We start from the raw sequence: 13,505 nt of genomic DNA, 5'->3' as shown, positions 1-13,505 counted from the left end.
GTGTGCCCACTTTCCGCCAATAACATCACTTGCAAAAATCAGTAACCCTCGTGAAACTATCCTTTGATCTTTCCGAAGCAAATGGACATCTCTCATTGAGAGACTAGCTATACATTGAAAGCTTACTCAACGTGGTCAAGCCGCGATTGAGCTGCAGACGATACATTTAATAAATACAATCAGTTAATCTTTAAACTGGTAGCTAAAAATCATTTTCACACCATGACGGTGTCTACATTCGTGCAACTTGAAGCAATTCAGAAAGCGTTTTTCCCAAGATAATTGATTTTACGGGGAAATAGGTGGAAACCCGTAACGTTCCACGGAAATAATCAGTAACGTTTCATATTTTTTTTACAGTGTGCTACTAGCAACATCTGGCGATGGTAGTTTCCCTAAAATTTCATTTCACAATTTTTGAATAATATATATTCTCCATCGTGGAAAAAGAATAATTTTCTGTGCTTCAAAGAACTATTTTGTTCATTTTTTCCCCAGAAGAAATGCGTAATGAAATCAGTTGATTTGTATACGTCCTCCACTTGTCCAGCAAGTGCAAAATGCTATTTTTTTTTCAATAACTTGACCAACACAAAGGCATTAAGGCTTATGTCAGTGACAATTTAAATTATAAAAAATAATACTGATAAATGTGTGAAAATGATCGAATTCCTTAGTAAATTGATTTATCTTCTTTCAATAAGCAAACTCATTTATTTTTTTTTTAAAAAAGGCTAAAAAATGAGCAAAAACACACAGAATCCTTTCTAAATGCCATCATTTCATTATTTTAAATTAATCTTTTTATTTAGCAATTGCTAAAGAATAAAATTCCAAAATTTAATATGATGAATAAATAAATAAAATCTGTTGTAAAAGAACTCATCATTTTACAAGAATCCTTATACATTATTTCTGTAGCCTGTATTTTGTTCCTACGCGAGATCTTCCTCAATTCTAGATCTATTTCTTGGATTTACACCTCATATGGAAACTTATCTTTCAGGCTAATGACGTATGTCATGCATTACGTGTACACTTACTAAACAATAAGTAAGGTACGTGAAGTAGTAAAATAAATAACTGGGAAAGCTACAGTCTGTATATAAATTGATTGTTCTTGGTTTTTTTTTATTATTATTTTTTTAAAGCTTTGGCTCTTGTCACAAAATGAAGATTCCTCTAATGAGTTTTTGACCCTTTGTATAGTAGTTAAAAAAATTACGATCCCAAATTGAGATTATGCTTTTCATTTAGTTAACCTAGGAATGTTTATTGGAATATGAAGTAAAGAAGTAAAACAATAAAGTTACTAACAACTTTATGGGTAAGATATCTTTTCTTTTTCTTATTCTTCTTTCGGCAAAAAACTTACAGCCAGTCACATTTTTACGACATTCGAAAAGCTGCGCTAAAAAAACGAACTTAGTTTAACTGATTTTGTGTTTTAACTTTTTTGTAAAATGATGAACACGTGAAGCTAAGTCATAACGGTTCAAGCAGCCTGCGATAGCAAATTGTATACATTTTTCAAAAATGAAAACACTTCTCTTCAATATCTTATCTTATATACTATTTCTGTGGATAATTTTTGTGTCGGTACGCGAGATTTTCTTATTTCTTCACGATATTACCCACTCATTTTAATGCTTATCGGACCAGCTAATGCCGAAAATGAGACCTACGATAAAAAATCAATTTTTCGGAAACGGCCCTTGCTGTTGCAAATCCTTGATGCAGCCTGTAGTTCTTATGCAGATTTTGTTTTTTCAAGCAAAATTCTAATCCAATTATCCATTTTTTTAGGCCGCTCTCGGCGAAAAAAAATCACAATTCTCCTTTTTTTAATTTAAATAAAGCTTAAAAGCACTGTACTGAGTTCATTTGCTAAATTGATAAGTTTTCTTTCGGTAGAGCGTTCGGCTATAAACTTGCTGAAATTCGGGCCCGCCCGGGCTGTCTGCCATTATAGCTAAATTAGATTAATATTTTGCACAACATGTAAGCGAGCGTTACATACATTAAATAACACACGTAATGCAATAAAATAAATGTGACGTGAATGTTTCTTAGTGTTTCACCTCCTCAATGCAGGCTGCAGGTATTATTCAGATAAGGTGACTATTACTCGTAGGCCGTTCTTTCTTTCTTTCTTTCTTTCTTTTTAAGCTTTACTTTCGCCCAGAAAACTAAGCATAATGTAAGCATAAAAAAAGTATTAGATTTAAAAATTCAGACCTCAAGTGAATCATTTTTGTGCAGGAAAACATTTTCTTTGTATGCTGAAATGTAGATTTTTCAAAAAACAGTGTTCGATCTTTTTGTATAAATAAAAAAAAATACTACTCCAAATTGAAATCACTCGTTTAATCCATTGAACCTTTAAGTATTTAATCGAATGCGAAATAAAACATTAAAATTACTATCAATTTCATAAATAAGAAATTATTTTCTCCTCTACTTTCGGCGACAAAAAAAGTAAAATAATTGCACTTTGTCTACGTTCGAAAAATTACACTTAAAAAACGGACTTAGTTCAACTGGTTTTGGTTTTATATTTTAAATGTTAGTTTAAAGAAAACATGTGCGGGCATCCAAGCCGTATGGGTTAAAGCAGCCTGCTATGGGAAACGGCATTGATTTTCAAAAATAATAACACTTCTTTTCAACCGGTGAGCGAGATCTTCCTTATTCCTAAATCAAATTCCATGTTCTACGAATTGTTTTAAAGCGTATCATGCTGGCTAAACACAAAACATATACCCATGGTCTTTTTTTTTTTGGCAAAAAGCTTTTTTGCCGTTTTTTATTGCACATTGCTTCAATGTATAGCATTCAAAATTCAGCGGATTTGCTCCGTTTGTTGAAGTGTCGTGCTGATAATCAGAATGGCGCCAGTTCGAATCCGTGCCAATAAGTATCCGTTTAATGTTTTTTTTTTCGTAAGATTCTCACATCGGTAGGATTGTATTGACCACAACACCCTTTATTTACATGCACAATTATTGCCTTTTCACGAGTAGAAACTTTTAATGATATTTGTGTTTGCATTGAAAATACGTACAACCAAAAAGTGAGCGATCCTTCACATTATCACAACCATTGTATTCAATTAGGTTTTGTTACTGATGTCTTCAAATTACAGGCCTTCTTTTGTACGTTTAATTTTTTTTTCGTTTACTTCAATTCGTTTTCTTTCTCCGATATTTCTTAATAACGTTCTTTCTTTAAAATTTTTAAAGAGTGGAGTGCCATATGAAGCTATTCAAAGCACAGCGCGGAGTTCCGCGCGTGTCGGCTAGTCTATCTTATTTTGCAAATGAAACCTAAAATATGAAAAAGCGAGACGAAAAATTTATTGTAATTGAATGCATACTTGTCAAAATTAATCTAATCAGGCAAATAACAAAAAATATATTATATTTAACACCTTATTTTTTTTTCTCACTCAAAGCTGTACGGGCATAAGCCCACAGAAGTCTCATTACCATGTGTCCACGGTACACTCTAAAAACAATGCCTGTGAAAAGATAGGCACAAGCATGTTGTACCTTTCAGTTCCTTTGTTTAAAAGGTACACTGCTGTTTTACCCGTTAAACCCTCAGGCACTCCAATCGTCTACGGTACAGTACAAACGATATTTACACTCTCCCAAGGCCTCGAAGATGACTAATTTCGCGTTTCTGTGCCTCCATATTTGCCAAAACCAAGTTATCAGTGTTACGGCTGGAAACACGCATGTGTAAGAGTGGTGTAGAATCGTCAATTCCACTTCCTTCCGCTGCTAATCTTAATTTTGTTTTGGTTTGCATTTCGCCGACCTGTTCGTGCTGACTACGTGTTTTTGTTGAGCGCCTAAAAATGGATGGAAGTGAATTTTTCAACTAACTATTAAATTTTATTTATAAATACAAATGCAAATACAAAAATGACGACCAGCAACAGGCTCTGGGCCTAGCTAGGCTGGTCCTAATCAATTTACAATCCCCAGTGAAGATCACTGGCCCTTTTAAAACTATCTACTCCCTTGCTCATTATCACCTCTTCCGGTAAGCTGTTCCAAGGTTCCACTACCCTGCTAAAATAATAATTTTACCTAATATTCATGTTAGCCTGAGATTTAAACAGCTTAAAACAATGACCCTTCGTCCTGTTTTCAGTGCTAAACTTTAGCCCCGCAACATCCTTCATTTTAATAAATTTAAACAACTGAATGATGTCTCCTCGGTTTCTTCCTTACTCAAGACTGTACATTTTCAGCATTATAAGCCGTGAATCGTAGTCTAAATGAGAAAGTCCATTGAACCGTTTCCAATACATTAATATCTTTCTTAACATAAGGAGACCAAAACTGAACAGCATACTCCAAATGAGGTCTTACCAAACTTCTATATAAAGGCAGAAGAACTTCTTTAGATTTGTTTGAAATAGATCTATTGACAAACCCAAGCATCTTATTGGCTTTGTTACTAGCTATGCTGCACTGTTGACTAAACTTTAAATCCTGACTTATTAAGACACCCAGATCAGTAACTTTGTCTGCCTGACTAATGACTGAACCTTGCAAATAATAAGTTGTACACTTATTTCCATGCCCTAAATGTAACACTTGACATTTCCCAACATTAACAGCCATACCCCATTTATCAGCCCACTCCGTAATATGATCTAGATCCTCTTGCAGCTGATTTGCTTGTTCTTCATTATCTACAATGCCCATAACTTTGACATCATCAGCAAAACAAGTCATGTTCCCAGAAATATTTTTATATATATCGTTCAAAAAAACAATGAACAAAACATGCCCTAACACTGATCCCTGATGAACTCCGCTTAAAACCTCACTCCATTTAGAATAATTTCCCCTTACCCTTTGTTTCCTATCGGTCAGCCAGTTTTTTACTCAAATGAAAGTTTTCCCTCCTATTCCTATATCAGCAAATTTGCTAAGTAGAGCAACATGCGGTACCTTATCGAAAGCTTTTTGAAAATCAATGTAAACAACATCTACAGGCTTCTTATTGTCTAAAGCCATGGTAACTTTGTCATCGAAATGTAATAAATTAGTTGCACAAGATTTACCTTTCCTAAAACCGTACTGAAAACTCGTCAATAGATTATTGGTCTCTAAAAAATTTACTATCTTAATTTTTATCAATGTTTCAAAAATTTTGCAAACCATCAAAATTAGACTCACAGGTCTATAAGTTCCCGCACTCCCTTTAGACCCTTTCTTGAAGAGCGGTGTAATGTTAGCCAGCTTCCAATCCTCTGGCACTGTCCCCGAGTTATAATTAGCATTGAAAAGATTTACAATTACATCTGCTAGTTCCTCTGCACATTCAACAAAAAGTTTTGGATAAATATCATCTGGTCCCTTAGCCTTTTAGTTTCTTTAATTTATTTCAAATGAAGTAAAACGTCATCCCTAGAAGATACAAAGTCTTCAAGCTATACTATAGCTTGTGTCTTGCTGGTGTCAACTGTTGAGATACAGTTATCGTTAAAAACACTCGAAAAAAGTTATTAAGAACATTAGCAATATCAATATCGTCCTGAATTAAAAATTCCGTGCTCATCAACCACACTGTAAAAAAATTCCTAAACGTTACTGAGTATTTCCGAGTTACGTTTCGGGATTTTGATGGTTTTTACCCACTTCCTGGAAAAATCAAGTATCCGTGTCAAAAAGTTTCTTGAATTGCTATAAGTCGCACATCGCACAAATGCAGACTTTTCACTGTTGTCAAAAATATTTTTAGCTCCCAGTTTAAATATTAACTAAACGTATTTATAAAGTGCATCGGCTACAGTTCAATTACGGCCCGTCCATGCTAATTAAGCTTCCAAAAGGAGCGAATGAGTGTGGACTACTTTGCTTTGCAAGAATTGCAGGCAGGTAAAATTCTCGTCATTTATTTGCAATTCTGGCTTAGCTTTGGCCATGTTCCAATAATGCTCTTGGAACTACCTTGGTAAATCAGGAAGATGCCGAGCTGTTATATTATAAATTCCTAAGTTTAACCTAAAGTTTCAGAGACACGACTGGCTTCTAACGGGAAGATTTCTGAATTTTTCAGGAAGCTTCCGCGATAATTTCAGGAAGGTTACTGAATTTTAGCAGAAAACGTTCCTGTTTTTTGCAAGTTCTGTTACTGGCAGAAATTAGGCACATCAGCTGCCCATTATTTTCCAGGAACGTTTCTGAATCGTTTTTACAGTGCAGTGGCCCAATATGACTAAATCGCACTTTCCCCGAACTAGCATATGCAAAAAACCTCTTAGGATTCCTGTCTATGTTACCTGCTAGACTTTGCTCCAACTCTTTTCTGTATCCGTACCAAATACTCAAATTTACGCCTTGCCTTACAATCTGCACATTGACCTGTTTCTTTAAACCTATGAAAAGCGGCTTGCTTGTAATTTACAGCGTCTTTAGTTTCCCTAGAAAACCACATCGGCCAAATTTTTGTGTTGACACTCATTATCCTAAAGGGAACATGATCCCCAATCGTTTTCGCTAGATTTTCCTTAAAATCTGCCCACTGAAGATTCAGGTCTTGTCCAATCCTGAAGAAAAAACTGCTTTCAAACTCTGCCTAAGTATTTCTGAAATTGCTGGGCACAAACCTAAAATTCACTACTTTAGGCATATCAAATTTAATCCCAAACCTAATACTGTTGTAGTCACTATCTCCAATGTGTTCCCCTACACATAACCCTTGAACAGAACCTTCCATGTCACAGAAAACTAAATCCAAAATCACGCCCTGTGAAATACCGTGAGTTACAATTTGATCTAAGAAACAGTCACCAATTACTTTCAAAAATTCCTCTTCTTTGCTATTACTGTGGTAAAAATTATTCCAATCAATTCCAGGAAAATTAAAATCTCCCATTATGATGACTGACCCCTTGCTTGAAATGTCACTAATAATACTAAACATCTGTTCATCTTGACCCTGGATTAAGTTGTGTGGCCTATAAATGTTCCCTAAACGTAATTTTTTGCCCTTATTGTTCATCAACCTAGCCTAATTAACTCCAGTCAAATCATATCAATCTCATTAGTTTATCATTAATTACCAATTCATTGCAAGTTAAAGTGTCTCTAACATAAAATAAAACCCCACCACCTCTTTTACCTACTTTATCTTGTCTAAACAAATTATACCCAGCTATAGATAACAAATCAGCGTCATTTTCGGTAGCCCATGTCTCAGTAACTCCAATAATATCCAACCTCTTGTCTATTATTATGCTTTTCAACTCTTCCATCTTGTTCCTGATACAACGAGCATTGGTATAAAAAACCTTAAGTAAGCCCATCTTACTTTCATTTAATGCTGTGCGATTATTTGAATCCCAACTGTTAAAATCTTTTCTCTTATTAGTCACTCTATTTCCGTTTCCACTAAAATCTCAATAGTTAGTACCCTTTCGAATTCTGCTCCTTAAACCATGCCCCCCCCCCATTCCAACTTAGTTTTTTGATTCTGAAGTCTCTAAAATCAAACCACTAACCATTTTGACTCCTGTAGAACTCAGATGATGGCCATCTCTAGCAATCCAATCGCGTTTACATTTACTCCATACATCAATAAACCTGACACTACGCTTTACGCAAATTTCCTTGAGTACCAGGTTCATACACCTATCCCGTTGGTTTAACCAGCTCCTATGCACTCCATATCTGGGAAGCAAACCAACCACTTGGACATTTGCACAACCGTTTTGATTTTGGATCTGCTGCACTGAAAAGTGTTGCTGTGTTAAAAGAAATTGGAGTAAAGATGACTTATCAATTCTACCAAAAATTTAGGCAAGGAAGCTTCTTACTGCCTGGAAGGAAACAAGTAAGTAAAAATGTTTTGTTTTGTACTTTTTTTCCTGCGGTTTTTTTTTTTTTTTAAATAAATGTTACAAGTTTTATGAATTCATTACATTTTCTGATTCTGGTTTATTAACGATCTATAAAGTTGAAGCTAATGAAACCAAGGATACGAATATTCTTATGTTTTGTAGTATGAAATACAATCATTTTACATTTTATGCCAATGATTGCAGAATTATTTTTTTTTAAATTGGATCCATATAGGTCTTTAACCGAGAGCGTCATATGCAGCAGGGGGCTCACGGTCATTAACGTTTTTGTTAGTTTTTAAATTTATTTTAAATGTCTTATGTTTTTATTTTATTCATTTATTTATTTAAACTGGATGCTAATACGTTTTTCACTGGCTGTTTTTTTAAATTCACATATTTGGTTTGATTTATAGCCTTATTTGTAAAAGCGGGAGAGAGGATAAAAGTGCACTGCTTGCCAGTGTATGTTAATATTAGATTAATATTTTTCATATTTTATATTTTGCATTTTTTCAAATTTTTTTAGTTTACTTTTTGAATTAGCTTTATTTATTTTTTAAATTCATGTGGTAAAAATACACCCCAAAGACTGGAACTCATGCACAAAAAAATGAGAATGTTTTTTGTGATTATTAGTATATGAAGTGTGTTGTAATTTATCCTTTTTTAATCAATAAAATTTTATTTTGAAAAGCCAGGGGAATAAAAGGGTTGCAACTTTTAAGTATTTTGTAGCTTGCCTTTTGTTTTAAACTTATTTTTAGCATTGATTTTAAATTAAAAAATTACTACAAATTAATATTGATTGATTTAAAAAAAAAAAATATTTTTAAAAGCCAGGGGGTGTGTAAGTAAACCCTCCCAGCTCCCAGGAATCCTTAATATATTTTTTTTATCTTTCAATCAGTATGCAAGTTAAAGGAATTGAGAGTGCAGGGGTGGATACTGAGAAAAATTTTGGGCTAATTCTTGCTATGGACTACTTTAAAACGTTTTTAATGAACCCTTCTAGCCGAATAATCTTCTTCAAATTTAATAAATGATCCATAATAATGTACCAGGAATGGGGGATATCTTTTTTAACATTTTACGCCAGTTAATTACTAAACCGTACATAATTTCATCTAAATGGTATAATAACGCATGTTATTTCTTCGAAACATTTTCATAATGTTTAAAGCAAGAGGTTATTAAAACAGGAAAATAGCTTTTTTGTATTAAAAGAAGAATTAATAAACAAATTATGATATGTTACCCTTGAATCCGAAACTCGTGACTTTTCTCTATTGATTTACACTGACCGCCTTCTGCAATATTATTCCCATGGCAAACTAGTGTAATTTCTTTCAAATAATCTTTGTGTGTGTGTTTCTCTTTTGAAAACATGGTTTAAAACTTTTTTGCCTTAACAACCTTAAATGTTTGCATATATATGTAACATTTTCCTTTTCATTTCTTATTTAAAACTCATCATTACATGGAAACTACCATTTCTAATCTTGAATTGAGAAAAGACTCCAAAATCATTTCACTTTGGTGTGTGTGGCTAAACTAATTTAATTAATTAAACCTAATATTAATTGCATTTGATGTTAAATCCGTTAAAACTTGAAAACAAGAATGTTAATCAAGGAAAAACTCTTTCTATCAGTCCCTGCTTTTTCACACGTCACTTCAACCCCCTTCCATGTCACACTTTATTATGAAAACATTTCATCATTTTTTTCCAGCTAAATGTGCGGATGTCACACTTGTTGATAAAACCTTTCTTGGCCTTGTCATAGATTCCCCCTCAAAGAATGACATCATTTCAATCAGTCATTTTGAAAAGGGGTTTAACTCTTTTGATAACTCATTTTGGAGTTAAACCCCTTTTCAAAATGACCGATTCATTAAGGACAACCCCAAATATGTTCTCTAAAAATGTTATTTTGTGCAGCTCTTATACTTATATATTTTCACTTTCAAGTGTTTAGTTTTAAAATAGCTTTGTATACACAACGTAAATATTTTATAAGAATTGGAAAAAGACAAACACAAAATGTAATACAGCTTCTTAAAATAATTTTAGAGTATATATTTAAAACAAATAATTATTTCTAAATTCTTCTGCGAAGCTTTAAAATCGCTAACTAAAAAAATTGTCTTCAGATTTCAAGATGTTTTTTTTTTTTTTTAATTTCTATTTCAGCTACTGCAAACACTGCTGTATCTTTAACCGCTGCAAGCACTGTTGAAGATATGTATACCAGCGCAAGCACAAGCTTTTCTGCTAAGGGTGACTTTTCTCTTTGTGTATATTCAGAGGTGAGCAAAAATGTCGATGAGATTCATAAGTGTGATCCATGCAAATTTGAAACATCTAGTTTTAGGACTTATAACTGGCACATGAAAAAGTTTCACAAGAAGCAGTATTTTTTTCAGTGTAGAAACTGCAATGTGAATTTTTTCTGTTTTGGCTCGTATAATCTGCATTTTAGAATTGTGATAAAATTATAAATGTATGAGTACCATGAAAATCTGTCTAGCAAATGTTTGGATGACCAAATTGATCCTGGTAGAGTTAGTAGCAGTGAACCAATTACTGCTACTAACCAATTACTGCTATAATGACAGAACTCTGCATTGAATTAGAGGGTAAGTATTGGGCAACTCAATCCTTGATAGACACAGTTGTGTCAAAAGTTTTAGACCTTTGTGGGTCTGACATTTCTTTGCACCAAATACAATCCAATTACTCACGCAGGCAACTGTATGCCAAGTTAGGGCTTTTCATGAAACCTGAGGAATATTTGCTTAGTAATGGCAGCTGTAAACGATATTTCATACCTTTTAAGCAATTACTTTCCAATTTAATGAAAAGCATTAATTATTATAACTATTTTTGTACACTAAAAAAATTCAGAAACGTTACTGAATATTTCCGTGTAATGTTTCAGGATTTCAATGGTTTTTATCCACTTCATGGAAATATCAAGTATCATAATCAAAAATTTTCCTGATTGGCTAAGAGTTGCAGGAATGCAGACTTCTCTCTGTTGTAAAAAAATATTTATAGCTCCCAGTTTGAAGATTAACTCAGAGTATTTATAAGGTGTATCGACTTTAAGTCAATTGCGGCTCGTCCTGACTGATTAAGCTCCCAAAAGGAGCGAATAAGTCTTTGGACTGCTTAGCTTTGCAAGAATTGCAATCATTATTTGCAATTTTGGCTTAGCTTTGGCCATGATTGTGGTACTGTTTAAGATTAATTTGAAATTCTAGAGACACGACTGGCTTTAAACTGGAAGATTTCTGGATTTTTCAGAATAATTTCAAGAAAGTTACTGAGTTTTAGCCGAAAACATTCCTGGTTTCTGCGAGATATGTTATTGGCTGAAATTGGGCACTTCAGTTGCCTATTATTTTCCAGGAACGTTTCTGAATCGATTTTACAGTGTAAGCCCTTTGAAACTGAAGTTGAGAATGGAGTGATGGTGGATTTTTTCAATGGATTGAGGAATCAATCACATCCAGTACTTCTCAAACATCCCACTAATACAATTGTCATCATGCTATATCATGACGACATGGAACATGCAAATGCTTTGGGGATAATACGTTCTAATAAAGATAAGTTGACTTTGTTTTATATCACCTTTTTAATTATCCTTACACTGTAAAAACGATTCAGAAACATTCCTGGAAAATAATAGGCAGCTGATGTGCCCAATTTCAGCCAGTAACCTATCTTGCAAAAACCAGGAACGTTTTCCGCTAAAAGTCAGTAACCTTTCTGAAATATTTGGAAATTTCCTTTGTTAAAACCAGCGGTGTCTCGGGAATCTTTCTGAACAATTACTTAGGTTTAACATGATTGATTTATCCCTTTCTGATGTACTAAGAGGGTTCCCGAAGCATTAGCGTACCCTTGGCCAAAGCGGAGCGAGCATTGCAAGCATGCTCCTTGCCTGCAATTCCTGCCTCGCAAAGCCTGCAGCTGTCCAGTGATTTATTATGCTCCCATTGGGAGCTTAATCAATCCGGACGGGCCGCAATTAAGCTAGAGTTGACAAACTTAATAAACACGCTCAGTCAATTTTTAAACTGGTAGCAAAAAATATTTTTCACACTAGTGAATCGTCTACATTCATGCATCTTTTAGCAATTCAGGAAACTTTTTTGCGAGGATACTTGATTTAACGGGGAAATAGGCGAAAACCTTCGAAATCCTGAAACGCTCCACGGAAATAACCAGTAACGTGTCGGACTTTTTTTACAGTGTACTTATTTTTGAAGTCAACTGTTTCATTTACCTTTTGGTAGTGGCTGAAGCAAATTTAGTAAAAACTGCTGAAGCCAAATCTTTACTGCTAAACGATTTTTTTTCAAACTATGAATGAATTAGGGTCTGAGGATGGTTTTTTTTAATGACACCTGGGGGAATGTTCAAATTTCACGGATGCCTTTTGTCATATACTGGGGATTCACTAGCATTTCACAATATTTTGGATTTTAAGGAAGTATTTTCGAGCAATGTCAAACAATCATGTCGTACTTGTAAGATTTCTCCCCAAAATTACAATTTTTTTTTCATGCATCCTGTGAACAGAGAAATGACTCAGAAATCAAAAAGCAACTGTCTGGCCTTGAAAAGGCTGCAAATGTAGCAGAAAGAGAAAGTTTGTTTAAAGAATATGAACTTAATTCTCGTTCTGTCCTGTGTTACCTGTCTTACTTTTCTTTGACAAAAGATTTACTGTATGATCCAAAGCATATTTTATTGGAAGGTGTTGCACCAAAGGAAACAACATTGTTTTTTTAAAGTCAAGCATTCAATCACAGTACTTCAGAAGAAAAAAATTAACTGAGTTGGTTCTAAATTTTAATTTTCATGGCTCCGTGAACAAAAGCTTTTATCCAAGAGCATTTGAAACTAGTTTGCAAGTCAATGCTTCTAGTAGTGCTTGCCTGCCTTAATCTAATACAGCAGACCCTAGTTTTACGAGGGTTTATTTTACTCGGTTTAAGATTTGACACCTTTATTTTATTTTACGCGGATGAGTTTCGGCTTTATGCTGCAGTGACAGTGCAAACAGATAAAATTTTCCCCTAAAATTCCGAACTCCAAAAGATTTCAGATTACACGTAATAAACTGCATTTTGGCGTGTTGACAATCGAGCCTGGGCTACTGGAGACATTTTATGCGATTGTTTCCAGAGCTCTTTCTAGAAGTACAGTTAACTCACACAGTTCAGAACTCATTGGAAGAAGAGCTTTAAGGAGTGACAAAGGAGGACAAAAGCAACGAAGATACCGACATCGATCACACAAAACCAAAAACGTAAAGATAGAAAATTTTGAGATTTTCCTTGACAATAGAAATGATCTTTCCAATTTGTTATTGAAGAAAGATTCTATCATGGAAGGTAGATTCTATCATGGAAATGATCATGGATGCGTTAATGCTCTGCAGAGAACTACAGAGAAAAATTCTTGACTGCCAAAAGACTATCTTAGCCAGCTCCTTTTCATAAACACTAAATTAATTTGTGTTTTCTCTATGAAACTTAAACATATAAATCGTTATAAGTACACATTAAACTTACAGTAAAACCTGTAAAAGTTGATCACCTTTATAAGTTGACCACTTGTCTA

Source organism: Uloborus diversus, chromosome 10, assembly GCF_026930045.1.
Source record: "Uloborus diversus isolate 005 chromosome 10, Udiv.v.3.1, whole genome shotgun sequence".
NCBI lineage: Eukaryota > Metazoa > Arthropoda > Arachnida > Araneae > Uloboridae > Uloborus > Uloborus diversus.
This window is presented reverse-complemented; position numbering follows the sequence as displayed.